The following is an 11,651-nucleotide window of genomic DNA, read 5'->3' as shown; positions in this document are numbered from 1 at the left end:
AGCCTAGCACAGCCTAATAGAGCCTAGTATAGTCTAGTACATCCTAGTACCACCTGATTCGGATGCTATCAATGCATAGAATGGGAGATTATCACGTTCTATCAGACCATTGAATGGGCGAAGTAGGCGACCTACCGTCTACCCCGCGATTTATCAGACCATTCAGTGGGCGTAATCAGGAGCTACTGACCTACCGACGGAGATGACTTAAATACTTTAGTTTCGGTTTTGGTTTTGGTTGTTTCGGTTTCGGACCATGACGGAGGCGCGCAGTCTCAGGCGAGGTGGAGCCCCGCGACGGGCCACCGAAGGAGCTAAGGCGACTGAGTTGCCGTCCGGAGCGGTGCGACCCTCGCCTGTGCCTACTCAGCGCCGTTCGAGTTATGTACCGATATGGACAGAATCGTAAATATTGTTGTGGGGACTGCTCCGCCTCCGTCGGTAGGTCAGTAGCTCCTGATTACGCCCAATGAATGGTCTGACAAATCGCGGGGTAGACGGTAGCTCGCCTACTTCGCCCATTCAATGGTCTGATAAAACGTGATAATCTCCCATTCAATGCATTGATAGCATTCGAAGCCGGTGCTAGTACAGCCTAATCTATCCTAGTCCAGCCTTATCAGTCCTAGCATAGCCTTGTACCCCCTCCCCTATTCTGTTCTCCCAAAAGGCTGGACTAGTCATGGGTGTACTAGGTTGTACTATACTAGACTCTACTGGGCTCTAATGGTCTGCTTTCAGCTCTAGCAGCCGTTGCTAGGCTTTACTGGGCTCTATTAGGCTATAGAAGGCAGTACTTTACTTTGGCCTACAAATGTTCATGCAAAACTATTTCTTGTGCACACACAAGCTATTGCCCGTGTACACAGTGGTTAGTCCCTATGGGTTGAGGATCTACAGGGCGGACAAGAGCCTAGTACAGCCTAATAGAGCCTATTAGAGTCTAGCCTAGTCCGGCCTGTTCCATGCTAGTATAGCCTATACCACCCTCCCCTAGTCTGTTCTCCCAAAAGGCTGGACTAGTCTTGGATGTACTAGGCTGTACAGTACTAGACTCTACTGGTCTCTAATAGGCTTTTTAGCGGCTCTAGCCGCTCTATACCTGACTTTGTCCGTGTGCGTCAACGTTCTGATTGGTCAGGTGCGTCAACAAAGTGATTGGTCAAGCTTCACGCGACACATGGCTATAAACACATTATAAACACATATCAATGACAAAATGTATCAAAGGCGCCGCTACCTTCACACAGGGTGTGATTTTTTAATCTCTAGTAGGCTTTGCTAGGCTGTACTAGGCTATATTAGGCTGTACAAGGCAGATCTGTACTATGGTCTACAAAGGTTCATGCAAAACTATTGCTCGTGCACACACAAGCTATGGCCTGTGTACACAGTGGTTAGTCCCTATGGTCTGAGTATCTACAGGGCTGACAAGGGACTAGTAAAGCCTAATAGAGAGTATTAGAGTCTAGTACAACCTAGTACAACCTACTCTAGCCTAGTCCAACCTGTTCCATGCTAGTATAGCCTATAGAAATGATTTCATGTGCATGCCATAAGCAATGCACAACACGTCGTTGCAAATGCCGGAAATCTGGGTTACGATGCACAGCCATGTGTGCATGTCAGCAACGGAGTGATGATCAACCTCCTTGTATGAATGTGGTCTAGTGTCTAGACTTTCGTTCAACAATGGCCAAACCGTTATCTGTTATGGGGGCCGCTATTTTGCATATTTCGGAGTAGGCTGATTATTATATTATATTATCATATTATATTACTTACAAATTCTTTACTCACATTGTAGAAAATGTATATAGACACTTCATTTGTCAATTTTGCTTGCCTGGCCACAGAGTTATTGAAGATAAAGGTGCGAATTTGCCAATTTGGCAGCCATTCAGATATGCAGATTAGAAGGTCAAAAACTAAACATTTAGCATGGGGAAAAAGTATGTATTTTAGATGTCCTAAGGATGGCAAAAATACAGATAATTAGGAACAAAATAAGGGGGATGCACCTTTTGCACCGTTTGAGTACTACGGTACATCATTTTATGTAATGGTGGCCTCTAATTTGCATATTTATTTACATTTATTACATTACAAATATCTTCCACACATTGTATGACCCTCAGAACATAAATATATACACTTTATTTGTCAGATTTGCTTGCTTTGTTATAGAGTTGTTTAAGAAATACTTCAAAATCGGCAGCCATTTTGATATGCAAATTAGGAGGTTAAGCACTAAGAATTTTGCTTGGGAACCGTGTTTTTCTGATTCAGCACCCTTGAATTATGTAAAATGGCCTGGTTCCCGACTTTTACCCCCAAATGCCTCTAACAATCACATATTTCAGAAATCCCACCGGTCTAAAGACATTAAAAAAGATATTACAGCGCTCCGTGAAGAAACTAAGGCTGATCTGTGCGAATACTTAAGAATAACGAATACTTTTGTACTTTTACATATTTTTTTTTATCCCACGATTTTGTAACCCTTTTTTCACCCGGTGCCAATTTGCTAAGTGATCCTGGGCACTACACTCCCCCCACCAGCCTAGGGAGGCCAGGGCCGAGCTCATGCCTCCTTCAATGCATGAGTCAAGTCGATTTTGAATTCCGGACTTTTACTTGTAACAGAGTATTTCTATATTGCAGTATTGATGCTTTTACTTAACATTTGAGTACTTTTTCCACCACTACTAATGAGAATAGCTAGAATAGTTATATGTGTGCCGTTTTTGCCCAGACAGACAAAAGCAGAGTAAAGATAGAAAAGCTATAAATATATATGGACTAATGTTTCTCTCGAGGCAAAAAAAAGTCCTTCGATGTAAAAGTGAACTTTCCCACTTATGTGTGTGAAAGGGAACTAATTGTGTTTTAACTGCTCTCTCCTTGGCGATAACGCACAGCAATAAAAGCAGCAGTAAGTGAATGACTAATGCAATTTTCCCTCATAATTCATGTTGGATAGTTCTACTGGTGGACTGAAGTCATTCACAGGCCTACTGTACAATCATGTTGGTCATTTGTTCCTCCATAATAAGAAGAAAGTATTTCAAGTGAACGGTTTTATGTCAAAAAAAAGATATGCCCCTTCTCCACATGTTTTTTTCTCTACTGCAAATATTGTACTTTTACTCCACTACAATTAGTTGACAACTTTAGTTACTAGTTACTTTGTAGATTCGCATTATTATTACAAAATATACATTAACCATATATACATTTCGGCAGTTTGAAAATAGATCTACAAGCTCACGTTTTTTTTTTTTTTTTTTAAGGAAACACTGCTGTACGTTAAAGAGATAGTTCACCCCCAAAATGACTTTTTTTTCTATCGATTAGTCTCCCCATGGAGACTTGAATTCACGGATATGTTTTTGTCGCAATCCTAAGCCATTAACTTGATGACCGGCAGCGGTTCCGGTGGGAGGCACCAAGAGTCTCCTTTGTATCTCCTACCGGAACCGCTCCCTAGTCCCGACTCGGCGGCGGAAGCGTTGGAAAGCGTCTGCTGCCGACAACTTGTTGTCGGATGGTGTTGTTCCGTCTGGGTGCGGACCTCTATCGACCTGACGATGAGAAACCGAGCATGTTCAGTCTTTGGGCCGACTGGTAGAGCCGTGGGGTAGTGAAGAGAGGGGAGAGGAGGGTAAAGGTTTGGTCTGAGCTGGCTTCTGTGTTGCCATATTCTGTGAGTGAAACAAGCGACGAGGTCTATGAAAACAAGCCCAAAAAGAAGCGACCAGTTTCACCACTTGATTATATCAGCTATTTAAAAAAATAATATTGAAAGCAAGCCCAGACAAAAGCAACCAGCAACATTGAATATTTACAAGCGACTTTAGAGGAAAACAAGCCCAAAGTTGCTTATAGCAAGCAGACCTGGCAACAGCCTGCCAGCTCTAATGCTGAACTAAATGCCAACTTTTGCCAACAGACTACCAGTCTGTTGTGGTCTGAAATAGTCTGTTTGGTGGAGAGTCACCTTAACTCCAAGTGCAAATTTGACAGAGTAACTTTCCCTCGAAGTGGAGTAATATTTCACCAGGAATATCCATACTTTACTCAAGTACTAGAGTTGAGTACTTTGTCCACCACTGATGACTAATTCACTCTCAACAGTGCCTGCATATTGTTCTGCAGATTGGGAGCTGAGGCTGTGTGTGTGGCCCAGGCTGTGTGTGACCCAGGCTGACACTCAGAGCTCAGTTTTAAAGATATCAGGCAGAAACCTCTTCATATCAATCTCCGTATTCTAAATTGTTTAGTTTTTTTTGATAAATTAACGGCCTACTTGATCATACTTACAGCGTCACACAAAAGCATCAAATGTAGCAGATCTGCAAGCTCGGTTTTGAGCTTGTCGATCTGCTACTTTTGATATTTTTTCAATTTGAATTCTGAAAATGATGTGGACAGTTCAGAAACCTGCCTATAGTGACATCATCGCTAGGGAATCCAAGCTCATAAAAAAACTCCAGCCTTTCTTCTTCCTGGAAAGTCAGCATGCTGAACCCGGAAGCCATTGTTCTTACATTACTAAGAAATGTAAAAGAACATTTTGAAATCTCCTTTGAAATGACCAAACCTGCCTAACCCGATGATGACTTCTCTGAGGACTCTCTGGAACTGGTGCGATAGGCCCTATGCACAGCAGCCATATTGGGAATGAATTGGGCCGCTTCCTTACTTCCTTCACAGGTGTTACCAATGATACTAATTAAGGCTCTGTTCCATTTAGTTTGGCATAGTGGTTGTCTTATTTTCAACGACCCCCATAACTCTGAGAGTGTACAAATGGAACCAAATGGACCCTTACGGGTCCATTTGGTTCCATTTGTACACTCTCAGAGTTACACACCCACCATTTGGGAACCAAAATGGAATGTTTCTAGTGAGCCAACATGCACGATATCAGCACCCTGACCAGAATGGAACAGAGCCTCTTTAGTATAATTGGTATCACCTGTGAAGGAAGTAAGAAGAGGCCCAATTACTTTCCAAAATGGCTGCTGTGCATAGAGCCTATTGCTCATTCAGGGTGCTTCTTGAGGACACACTACATAGTGACTGCACCTGTTTCATGTAACACTATGTTTATTTGCATCTGTGACATTGTAATGTGATTCAAATGTTTGTTATTTGTTTTTCATTATATATGTAGGACTATTTGATATGCTGTTATCAGGGCGTCCTTGAAAAAGAGAGCTTGCTCTCAATGGGCTTCCCTGAACAAATAAAGGAGAAAGAAAGAAAGAAAGAAAAGAAAGAGGTCACTGGTAGGCAGGTTTCTGAACTATCCACAGCCCTCCTATGAGACACAGACTGAGTAGACATAAATGGTGGCATATTATTACACAGCTTGGTTGAATGCTTGATTCTGATTGGTCATTATCAAGAAATAATGACCGATGAGCTCTATAACAGACCTGTCTAATCAAAGACTCAGAGCACCTGCTCATATCAACCTACGCTGTTTGATGTTATGCTGTATCCAACATGACAGCCATGTAAACAAACACACCATGTCATTTACAACTAAACGCTGCTCTCAAGAACGTTTTTTGAAAACATTTGAAGTGAGATATAGTCGATGCAATAACCGAAAAGTGATTCTATTTGATCCACTACACTTCCTTGTTTATCGTGGCGCAACAACGCAAGAATACCAAAACGCTCGCCCCAAAACACAGTCGCCCCGGTGCAAATCCGGCGGTATTATGGTATTATGGTATATAGAATGGGGGCGAGTGTGTTTTGGGGCGAGTCTTCCGGTTACCTTATGGACTACTGTCATTTGTTTTCCGAGGCGAACTTCTCCGCCCAATCGTTAAAGTGGTTAACTTATGGAATACTTTCATTGCCGTAAACAAGGAAATACTTTGTTTTGTTGTTACTTTTGGGTCAATTTATTTATTTATTTATTTATTAAGTAGCTGTGTAATAAGCAGGATAATGTATGGGGAGGTGGCCATTATTGAAAATTAAAGCCCGACAGGGTGATTATCATCATAATCCCCGTACATTATGCCTTGCTTAGAGAAGGACCAGTTATATGAAGATAAGGTTGAACATGGATGAAGTGTTCCTTTAAGTCTGAATAAAAATCTAAGAGCATAAAATAGTGATTTCTCCACATGCAGCACAGCTTGACTTCTTGTTTTATTTAGACTTGTGGAGCTCTGGAATAATGCTGTGCTACTTTCATCCCAGACAGACAGCCTCTTGTGTGGGATGGATGGATGCTGCCTGCCTCACTGCCATCACTCCCATCACTTTTTTGTGCTAGCTGGCAGCGTTGCCAGATTCTGCGAGAGAAATAAGCAACCGGGTCTATGAAAACAATTAGCCCAAAAGAAGCAACAGGACCACATGAGCAATTTAAATCTATACATCGGTCATTCGAAAATAGCAGATCTAGAAGCTTGCATCGCGGCGCGTTGTGAGCTTGTAGATTGACTATTTTCAAAACAACTTAAATCTGATACAGGGGTCTCTGGCACAACATATTTTCAGTCTGCGGACATTGGACAAATATATATCAATTTGGGGGTCCTTGACTTTAAAATGTTTGAGAACCGCTGTTTTAAACAACATTTATTAACCCCAAATAAGCAACTACACTTTAGAAACAAGCCCAAACAACCGCAACCCGCAACTAATATTTACCGGACCAATATTTACAAGCGACTTTACAGAAAAACAAGCCCAAAGTCGCTTATAATAAGCAGACTTGGCAACACTGCTAGCTGGGTAATCTGGCCCTTTCAGCTTTCAGCACATTGTATATTTATTAGTTCTCACCATCCGCTGTGGATTGAATGTTGCATAATATTTACCCACACTACTGGAGATAGACTGGTTACACACTCACTACATTTATATTCATTTGACATAATAAAAAAATAAGTCACACAGCTTGTAGCTTCATATATGCAAAAGTTTCCCATTTTAATTTAAATACAACTCAACCAAGGACCCAAAACACGACAGGAGCCTTCCTAAGGGTTTGGAAGTCTTTGTGCAATCTCTATTTTCTTTCTTTGTTCAAAAATAGCAGATCTACAAGCTCATAGCGCTGCACGAAGTGACGCGCTATGGGCTTGTGGATCTGCTATTATTTGAAAAATCGAGATTTTTTTTGCACATCTTTGAATATAGCCTATATTTTTTTTTCAAGCGAACATCTTTTCTTTTTCTTTTTTTGAGGCGACAGCGCTACTGACTTACTGTAGGAAGGCTCCTGTCGTGTTTTGGGTCCTTGGTTGAGTTGTATTTAAATTAAAATGGGAAACTTTTGCATATATGAAGCAAGCTTCTACTTCTACGTTGCAGTATTGATACTTTTACTTAAGTAAAACATTTGAGTACTTTTTGTCCTAGTACTGCCATGGCAACTGAATTTCCAGCCATGGAATCATTAAGGGTCTGTCTGTCTGTCTGTCTGTCTGTCTGTCTGTCTGTCTGTCTGTCTGTCTGTCTGTCTGTCTGTCTGTCTGTCCATGAGCTGTACACAGAGGTTGACAAAGCTCTGAGATGCTGTCAACATGCTCTTGTTTTCCTGACCTTGAGGATGAGTGAGTGTTTTGCCTCATCACCGGACAAAGTCCTGCATCTAAGTGTTTGTTTACAGCCGTGACTGACGTGTCAATATGACGCTGGTCTCTCTGTTCAGGCCGTTGACTCACACACTATTCTATATAACGGAGGGTTGGTTTTGTAGACTAAAACGATGACGAAAAATGTTCGTCGACTACCTTTTTTCACTGACGAAAACAAAACAAAAACTAAGCTATGATGACTAAAACTAAGACTAAAATGACTTACAATTTCGTCAACAAATAAAAACTAGACTAAAATGTTAGTGAGGGAGTAGTGGAGAAGAGATCCAGTAGAAGTAGAAGTCATTTTATGCTTGGTTAAGCTCGGGTGTTGCGCTCTGAAAATAGCAGATCTACAAGCTCGCGCTGCGACGCGTTGTGAGCTTGTAGATCGCCTATTTTCAGCATGCAACCAAGTGTCCTCCCTCTGGTCATTATCTTGGCCAGGCCTCCCCACCAGGCCAGGCCGGAGGAGGAGGCGGAGGTTTTAATGGTTAATAATGTAGTTTTTATACGTTTGTGTCCCAGAGAGACATCTCCTGGGTCTGGAGATGAAAAAAGTTTTGGGAACCCCTGTACTAAAGTTACTGTTGGTTGCATCATTGTGTGTGTGTGTGTGTGTGTGTGTGTGTGTGTGTGTGTGTGTGTGTGTGTGTGTGTGTGTGTGTGTGTGTGTGTGTGTGTGTGTGTGTGTGTGTGTGTGTGTGTGTGTGTGTGTCCTCCATTCATCCAGCTTGATGCGTCATCTCAGGAGAATCGCTTTGCTTCGTTCCTTTCAGAGGAAGTGACTCAAACACACACACACACACGCACGCACGCACGCACGCACGCACACACACACACACACACACACACACACACACACACACACACACACACACACACACACACACACACACACACACACACACACACACACACACACACACACACACACACACACACACACAGTGTCCACAATGGCCTCTCTGGTGTGTGTGTGTGTGTGTGTGTGTGTGTGTGTGTGTGTGTGTGTGTGTGTGTGTGTGTGTGTGTGTGTGTGTGTGTGTGTGTGTGTGTGTGTGTGTGTGTGTGTGTGTGAGATATATATAAAATGACAGTAGGAGATGTACTGAAGAGTTTTGCTCCTGCAGACCTTTAGTACCAAACACAATGTGTTTTCTGTGCTGCAGGCCTCAGTATTCTGCTCACGGTCTGGTCCCTGTGTGATATGGTCCACTCTACTGGTCCTGTTAGTGGACATACAGGTACACCTGACAATTATGAGTACCTATGGCCTACAATGGCTCCCTTAAAGGACGACTTCACCCATTTTCAACCTGTCTTCATATAACTGGTCCTCACTTATTAGACCCTCCAGAATTATGCGGTCTAAAACTCTTGATTATGCGGGCAAAAATCCTTGATTTTGCTATGAAATATGCGGGGGGTTTCGCAATTTTATGCGGTGAAATTTCGGGAAGTTGCGAAATATGCGGCAATATGCAAAATATTGAAATATGCGAAATACGCGAAAAGTTGAGAAATATGCGGAAATATGCGATGCGAAGCGCATATTATGCGATGCGCATGTTATGCGATGTGATGCAGCCTTTTTGAAAAAACATTACCCCCGCATAATTATGCGCCATTTTGCTGATTGTGCAGTAAATTATGCGATCGCATAATCACATTTTTCTGGAGGGTCTAACTAATGCTCAATATAATATGGCACCATTTTTGTGTACTCAGTCTGTGTCTCAGAGGAGAGCTGTGGACACTTCAGAAACCCTCCTGCCAGTGACATCATCGATGGGGAATCCAAGCTAATAGAAACTACAGGCTTTCTATTCCTGGAAAGTTAGCATGCTATAATGGAAGCCATTGTTCTTGCGTTAATGCAAATCTAAATAATTTGAAATATTGGAGAGGAAAAACAAAACCTTCCTAACGATGATGTTACTGGATGATGGGTTTCTGAAGTGTCCACAGCCCTCCTATGAGACACAGACTGAGTAGAAAAAAATGACACAATTTTATCTGGACCATTAGTGAGGATCTATTATATGAAGGTTGAAAATGGGTGAAGTCGTCCTTTAACCCTTTAAGACCGGGAACGCATCTGTGTCATCCCAAAAATGTACAAATCGAACCCCAGCATCCATATTCTGGGGGCAACGATCTGCGTCAGATCGGGGGGGGTTTGTCGGCGAGCGCCCAAAAAGTTCCCCGACAGCATAATCGGAGCAAATATCCTACAGTGTGTACTAGCCCTAACACCCTTCCTTTTCTCATTGCACTGGCTCCCTGTTTCAGCCAGGATCGACTACCAGGTCCCTGCTAATCACTCATAACCAGGGACATGCACAGATAGACTCTAGGTGGCGCTAGAGCACCTGCCCTTTGCCCTCTTGACCAGAAGTGCCCTTTTGGAAAAAAAAAAAAAAAATCAGTTTACAGCAGGGGTCTTCAACAGGGGGTTCGGGACCCCTAGGGGGTCCTCAGAGTTACTACAGGGGGTCCGCCAAATCTTTATGTGATAAGATCTTTCTTTTTACCATAACCACTCGAAACCTAGCATCCCTTTTCTGAGGAGAACTTTAGCCAAAAATAGCAGATCTACAAGCCCACAACGTCTCGCACTGCGAGGCGTTGTGGGCTTGTAGATCGGCTATTTTTGGCAAAGAGGTATAGGTGTAGAGGGAAAAAAGAGCAGACCAAGTAAACAAAAAAAAGTATGATTTACTTGAGCACCTGCCCCTCAAAATGTCTGTGCACGCCACTGCTCATAACTGCAAACAGCTTCCACCACCAGGTCCCCGGGCCGGTACCAACACTGCGCCTGTGGAACAGCCTTCCTATCGATTTAAAGGGATAGTTCACCCCATGTAGACTTGAATTCATGGATAATGTTTTAAGCTTATCATTTGTTAACCGGCGGACCGGGTAGACAGCGGTTCCGGTATAGGAGACACAAAGGAGACTCTTTGTGTCTCCTACCGGAACCGCTGCCGGTCATCAACATTATTGGCTTAGGAATGCGACAAAAACAAAAAAATATCCATGAATTCAAGTCTCCATGGGGTAATCTCTCAAGAACAGATTCTGCCCTGCGGTGGAATCTGTCGGAGGGGTTCGTCATAACGTGTGCGCATTGGCTACAAGTGGGCGTGCCTTCAGATCAGGAAGCGGGCCGCGCTTTACCCAATCAAATGTAGTGGGCGGGATTCACGTGTCCATCCACCCTTCCCCCCTCGAAACTAGCCGAAACTAATTTAACAATAGCGTCCTCGGAGCGGACAAAACCACGGAAAGATATTCACATTTTAACTTACTCTTTCATCATAGAAACAAGTGGGCTTATAGCCAAAACCATCCATGTTCTCTGGGAGAAGTGGTGTTAGTGTTCCGTGTAGAAATATTGTTAGTGGGAATGAAAACGTAGTCGCACCAACCGGAAGTGATGCGCTGAAGGCAGACATGAAACCGGAGTTTCCCTGCGCACTGGTCTTCCATTTTCCTCCCGCCAGACCCCACAGACAATATCAGAAAACAGAGGTCGCTGTTTTTCATTTTCTGTGGGGTCTGGCTACGCGAGACTACCATGGGGTGACTAATCCATGTAGGAAAAAAACTGTCATTTTGGGGGTGAACTATCCCTTTAAGAGCACCGCAGACCCCTGGACTCTTTTAAAACAGGCTTAAAAAAACCTTTGTATTTAGGAAGGCCCTGTAGTAACTCTGAGGACCCCCGAAGGCGTCCTGGACTCCCCCGTTTAAAGATCCCTGCTGTATGTAACAGCCTGTTTACTCTTATTCTCTCTCTCTCTCTCTCCATCTCTCTCTCTCTCTCATAGTGCCAGCAGCAGTAGGTTGTGGTCAGGGGGGAGGAGGGGGAGGGGGGGGGGGTTCATTCCTGGGGTGAGCCCACAGTGTTCCTCTGGGATGCCAGCGCTGACCACTAGCGCCCCCCGCAGGGCCCCTGTGGTGTGGTGCGACCAGGGCACCCCGCTGGGCCTGTGGTGGGGGCGGTAACTCACCATTTACCATGCATGC

The sequence above is a fragment of the Gymnoscopelus microlampas genome (genome assembly GCF_963454915.1).
Source record: "Gymnoscopelus microlampas genome assembly, chromosome: 10".
In the NCBI taxonomy this organism is placed as follows: Eukaryota; Metazoa; Chordata; class Actinopteri; order Myctophiformes; family Myctophidae; genus Gymnoscopelus; species Gymnoscopelus microlampas.
The sequence above is the reverse complement of the archived record's forward strand: the minus strand, read 5'-3'. Positions refer to the sequence as shown.